Source organism: Oncorhynchus clarkii, chromosome 19 (assembly GCF_045791955.1).
Source record: "Oncorhynchus clarkii lewisi isolate Uvic-CL-2024 chromosome 19, UVic_Ocla_1.0, whole genome shotgun sequence".
In the NCBI taxonomy this organism is placed as follows: Eukaryota; Metazoa; Chordata; class Actinopteri; order Salmoniformes; family Salmonidae; genus Oncorhynchus; species Oncorhynchus clarkii.
Window position 1 is genome coordinate 14,561,214 of NC_092165.1, and position 6,991 is coordinate 14,568,204.

The window sequence follows — 6,991 nt, forward strand, 5'->3', positions numbered from 1 at the left end:
ATCAAACAAGCTAAGCGTCAGTACAGAGACAAAGTAGAATCTCAATTCAACGGCTCAGACACAAGAGGCATGTGGCAGGGTCTACAGTCAATCACGGACTACAGGAAGAAATCCAGCCCAGTCACGGACCAGGATGTCCTGCTCCCAGGCAGACTAAATAACTTTTTTGCCCGCTTTGAGGACAATACAGTGCCACTGACACGGCCTGCAACGAAAACATGCGGTCTCTCCTTCACTGCAGCCGAGGTGAGTAAGACATTTAAACGTGTTAACCCTCGCAAGGCTGCAGGCCCAGACGGCATCCCCAGCCGCGCCCTCAGAGCATGCGCAGACCAGCTGGCCAGTGTGTTTACGGACATATTCAATCAATCCTTATACCAGTCTGCTGTTCCCACATGCTTCAAGAGGGCCACCATTGTTCCTGTTCCCAAGAAAGCTAAGGTAACTGAGCTAAACGACTACCGCCCCGTAGCACTCACTTCCGTCATCATGAAGTGCTTTGAGAGACTAGTCAAGGACCATATCACCTCCACCCTACCTGACACCCTAGACCCACTCCAATTTGCTTACCGCCCAAATAGGTCCACAGACGATGCAATCTCAACCACACTGCACACCGCCCTAACCCATCTGGACAGGAGGAATACCTATGTGAGAATGCTGTTCATTGACTACTGCTCGGCATTCAACACCATAGTACCCTCCAAGCTCGTCATCAAGCTCGAGACCCTGGGTCTCGACCCCGCCCTGTGCAACTGGGTACTGGACTTCCTGACGGGCCGCTCCCAGGTGGTGAGGGTAGGCAACAACATCTCCTCCCCGCTGATCCTCAACACTGGGGCCCCACAAGGGTGCGTTCTGAGCCCTCTCCTGTACTCCCTGTTCACCCATGACTGCGTGGCCACGCATGCCTCCAACTCAATCATCAAGTTTGCGGACGACACAACAGTGGTAGGCTTGATTACCAACAACGACGAGACGGCCTACAGGGAGGAGGTGAGGGCCCTCGGAGTGTGGTGTCAGGAAAATAACCTCACACTCAACGTCAACAAAACTAAGGAGATGATTGTGGACTTCAGGAAACAGCAGAGGGAACACCCCCCTATCCACATCGATGGAACAGTAGTGGAGAGGGTAGCAAGTTCCTCGGCATACACATCACAGACAAACTGAATTGGTCCACTCACACAGACAGCATTGTGAAGAAGGCACAGCAGCGCCTCTTCAACCTCAGGAGGCTGAAGAAATTCGGCTTGTCACCAAAAGCACTCACAAACTTCTACAGATGCACAATCGAGAGCATCCTGGCGGGCTGTATCACCGCCTGGTACGGCAACTGCTCCGCCCTCAACCGTAAGGCTCTCCAGAGGGTAGTGAGGTCTGCACAACGCATCACCGGGGGCAAACTACCTGCCCTCCAGGACACCTACACCACCCGATGTCACAGGAAGGCCATAAAGATCATCAAGGACATCAACCACCCGAGCCACTGCCTGTTCACCCCGCTATCATCCAGAAGGCGAGGTCAGTACAGGTGCATCAAAGCTGGGACCGAGAGACTGAAAAACAGCTTCTATCTCAAGGCCATCAGACTGTTAAACAGCCACCACTAACATTGAGTGGCTGCTGCCAACACACTGACACTGACTCAACTCCAGCCACTTTAATAATGGGAATTGATGGGAAATGATGTAAATATATCACTAGCCACTTTAAACAATGCTACCTTATATAATGTTACTTACCCTACATTATTCATCTCATATGCATACGTATATACTGTACTCTATATCATCGACTGTATCCTTATGTAATACATGTATCACTAGCCACTTTAACTATGCCACTTTGTTTACATACTCATCTCATAGGTATATACTGTACTCGATACCATCTACTGTATCTTGCCTATGCTGCTCTGTACCATCACTCATTCATATATCCTTATGTACATATTCTTTATCCCCTTACACTGTGTACAAGACAGTAGTTTTGGAATTGTTAGTTAGATTACTTGTTGGTTATTACTGCATTGTCGGAACTAGAAGCACAAGCATTTCGCTACACTCACATTAACATCTGCTAACCATGTGTATGTGACAAATAAAATTTGATTTGATTTGATTTAGCTAGGGTTATCCAGATAACATCTATCAACCAAGTCCTGTCTCCAATGCAAATTAAAGACTACTGCAGTAAGCATGTGATGGTGTGCAGTTAAATTTGGCACATTTTGAGTTCCAGGACTTTAATGTCTAAATAACAACAATAAACACAAACTTTGAAATTGTTCTACAATAAAGAGACCTTATCTTATTGGTTGGCATCATAGCTGAATGGGTGTGCTTAAATGAAAAAGGAATGCATGCTGCTCTTTGAATTATGGTACTGTTTATTACATTACACACCAAATCTCCCAATGTCAGTATCTTTCAAGCGGAGTTGTTAACGTGTTTAGAAAGAACAGTGTGAATACAGCAAGAATACAGTAGAAAATATTAGAATGACTTTATTCCATCTATATCACCTCAGTAAGGTACATATTAAACTGTCCTTGTTCTAGCCCAGGTTCACTGTCTCTCTAAAAACAGGTATTTACAAGCTTGCGGTTAATTAGCCTCTTACCCCAAAACACTTCACAACTATATGTCAACTTAAGAATAGTTCCCGGATATCCCCTGTGTACATCTCGAGCCACACTGCTACAATTTCTCCCGGTTGTGGACACTCCTATGTCTGATAAGGTTAGTCAGGAAGGAGAAGCTCTTGTAACATAGTTTGCACTTGAAGGGCTTGTCCTTGGTGTGAACGGCCTGGTGCTCCCTCAAATAGTCTGCCCTAGCGAAGCGCTTCCCACATGTGGGGCAGGCGTACGGCTTGTCGGCGTCCGTCCTAGTACATGGCCTCCCACGTTGTGACCCAATGACACCAGATGAGGCAGAAGCAGGAGCCACCACCCTCAGGTGGTTAGTCTTTAAGCTCCCTCCTTGACCTCTAGCCATTGTTGTTTGGGTGTTGTTGTTGTGTGCTGTGTTATAGGCTAGGTACCTCTTGTGATGGATGCCCATCCTGACCCTGTCTGTATTGGTGGGGTAACCATGAGGTAATTGAGGAAGGCTAGACCCAGGTCCAGGCCCTCTGTGAACCCATTCGCCAGGCATTAGACAAGATCCTGAAGGAGAAGACAGACCTCCTGTTAGACTCTCACCGGGGGGGTCTCCCACCAATCTCTGTGAAGGCTGAAGCCTAGGGTGACCTGCTCTGTTCATCATGGATACTGTGGTGTTTGTATCATAGGAACAGGAGGGTCTATCTCTATCAGCCCCAGGCCCTGCTTCATCCCTGCACTGAGACTGTGAAGAGAAGGGTCTGGGCTGCAGACTGGATCCATGACTGGAGCCTCTGTCTATCTGATGACCACCAGGACTGAGGTTGTTTAGTCCACCTGTCCACTGGTTGTGTTCTGTGTGGTGGTTGTGGTGGAGTCTCTGTCCCTCATTGTTCGGTTCTGTTTCTGACTCAGAATGGAAAAGTGACGGCTCCTGATCCAGGGTCCTGATCCGGAGCCAAGGTTTGTGACCGGCCGCCTCAGAGGTCCAGTCTCTCCCGCCAGCAACACCGGATATCAGCAGGTCCTCGTGGACTGCAGACTGTAAACACAAATTGTACAGAAGAGAATAAAGGTTTATGTAAGAAACTCTTTGCTGTACACACAAAACATTACATTATATTATAAAATGTTAACCACAGTCAAGCCCATCTCTAACACTGTGATTCATGTACCTAACAATATGGAGCCATTGGTGTTTTTTTTATTTTTATATCCAAATGTGTTGATTCAAGAATGAAGTATGTTTTGGTTCGACTGGGATAAGGGAAATTCAGCCCTTGCAATGATACAAAAAGTCAGTACAGAGTGAATGTATTTCATTTCAACAAAATGGTCATACACTCACATAACGTGAAGAACAGTACTTTTATTGCACAAAACGATACATGTGTCAGGCAGAATAACTTCCAACTATGGTAACACTATCTTCTGTAAATCTAATACCCTCGCTTTGATAAAAGGAATTTTAGAATACTTTGGAAAAGGTTGTACATTACACACAGCTTGACTACTTTATGTCAAGTAAACATTAAGTTACTATCATTTCCTCATTATAAAACACCAGCATCAAAGGTTGTCACTTTTCATCAGTAAAGCAATTTTACAGACACCATCACACCACAACAAGGTTTCCTCAGTTCACCTCGTCCAGTTCTCTACTACATACAAATATTTACGTGTCATTAATGTTATGACGATTGTTTTATCAAATCGATTAACTATGTTTAATTATTATGATGATGAAATTAATCCTGTAACAATTAACTCACAAGCAATCATGGGGAAAAAAGTTTATTTAACGAGTTACCGTTTTCCGAAGTAACTCTTAAAGATATACACTACCGTTCAAAAGTTTGGGGTCACTTAGAAATGTCCTTGTTTTTGAAAGAACAGCAAAAAATGTCCATTAAAATAAATCCAATTGATCAGAAATTATAGTGTAGACATTGTTAATGTTGTTAATGACTATTGTAGCTGGAAACGGCAGATTTTTTATGGAATATCTACATAGGCGTACAGAGGCCCATTATCAGCAACCATCACTCCTGTGTTCCAATGGCACATTGTGTTAGCTAATCCAAGTTTATCATTTTAAAAGGCTAATTGATCATTAGAAAACACTTGTTCAATTATGTTAGCACAATTGAACACTGTTGTCCTGATTAAAGAAGCAATAAAACTGGCCTACTTTAGGCTAGTTGAGTATCTGGAGCATCAGCATTTGTGGGTTTGATTACAGGCTCAAAATTGCCAGAAACAAAGAACTTTCTTCTGAAACTCGTCAGTCTATTCTTGTTCTGAGAAATGAAGGTTATTCCATGCGATAAATTGCCAAGAAACTGAAGATCTCGTACAATGGTGTGTACTAGTCCCTTCACAGAACAGCACAAACTGGCTCTAACCAGAATAGAAAGAGTGTGAGGCCCCGGTGCACAACTGAACAAGAGGACAAGTACATTAGTGAAAAGGGAGGGGCATGTAAGAAAGAGTGGGAGAAAAGACAAAGGACTTCACTATCGTACGTACAGCTGATAACTATGCTCATGGAAATGCTAATACTTTGCAGATGAAAGGCCGCTGACTCTATTCCAACTAAACTACTGAAAGAGCTAATTCCTGTGCCTTGCCCTCCTATGTTGAACATAATAAACGCCTCCCTATCCACCGGATGTGAACCAAACTCACTAAAAGTGGCAGTAATAAAGCCTCTCTTCAAAAAGCAAAACCTTGACCCAGAAAATATTTGAAAAAATAAAATCGGCCTATATCGAATCTTCCATTCCTCTCAATTTTTTTTTGAAAAAGCTGTTGCGCAGCAACTCACTGCCTTCCTGAAGATAAACAATGTATACAAAATGTCTGGTTTTAGACCCATCATAGCACTGAGACTGGTAAATTACCTTTTAATGGCGTCAGACCAAGGCTCTGCATCTGTCCTCGTGCTCCTAGACCTTAGTGCTGCTTTTGATACCATCGATCACCACATTCTTTTGGAGAGATTGGAAACACAAATTGGTCTACACGGACAAGTTCTGGCTGGGTTTATAGCTTATCTGTTGGAAAGATATCAGTTGGTCTCTGTGGATGGTTTGTCCTCAACTGTAAATTTCAGTGCTCCTCAAGGTTACATATTAGGACCACTATTGTTTTCACTATATATTTTACCTCTTGGTGATGTCATTCGGAAACATAATGTTGACTTTCACTGCTATGCGGACGATACACAGCTGTACATTTCAATGAAACATGGTGAAGGCCCAAAATTGCCCACCCTGGAAGCCTGTGTTTAATACATAAGGAAGTGGATGGCGGCACATTTTTTACTTTTAAACTCGGACAAAACTGAGATGCTAGTTCTAGGTCCCAAGAAACAAAGATATCTTCTGTTGGATCTGACAATTAACCTTGATGGTTGTACAGTTGTCTCAAATAAAACTGTGAAGGACCTCGGTGTTACTCTGGACCCTGATCTCTCTTTTGACGAACATATCAAGACTGTTTAAGGACAGCTTTTTTTCCCCATCTATGTAACATTGCAAAAATCTGAAACTTTCTGTCCAAAAATTATGCAGATAAATGTATCCATGTTTTTGTCAGTTCTAGGTTAGACTACTGCAATGCTCTACTTTCCGGCTACCCGGATAAAGCACAACATAAACCTCAGTTAGTGCTAAACACAGGTGCTAGAATCTTGACTAGAACCATAAAATGTGATCATATTACTCCAGTGCTAGCCTCTCTACACTGGCTTCCTGTTAAGACAAGGGCTGATTTCAAGGTTTTACTGCTAACCTACAAAGCATTACATGGGCTTGCTCCTACCTATCTTTCCAATTTGGTCCTGCCGTACATACCTACACGTACGCTATGCTCACAAGATGCAGGCCTCCTTATTGTCCCTAGAATTTCTAAGCAAACAGCTGGAGGCAGGGCTTTCTCTTATAGAGCTTCATTTTTATGGAATGGTCTGCCTATCCATGTGAGAGACGGAGACTCCGTCTCAACCTTTACGTCTTTATTGAAGACTCATCTCTTCCGTAGGTCCTATGATTGAGTGTAGCCTGGCCCAGGGGTGTTAAGGTGAACGGAAATGCACTGGAGCGACAAACCACCCTTGCTGTCTATGCCTGGCCGGTTCCCCTCTCTCCACTGGGATTTTCTGCCTCTAACCCTATTACAGGGCCTGAGTCACTGGTTTACTGGTGCTCTTCCATGCAGTCCCTAGGAGGGGTGCGTCACTTGAGTGGGTTGAGTCACTGACGTTATCTTCCTGTCCGGGTTGGCACCCCCCTCGGGTTTGTGCCGTGGGGGAGATCTTCGTGGGTTATACTCAGCCTTATCTCAGGGTAGTAAGGTGGTGGTTTGAAGATATACCTCTAG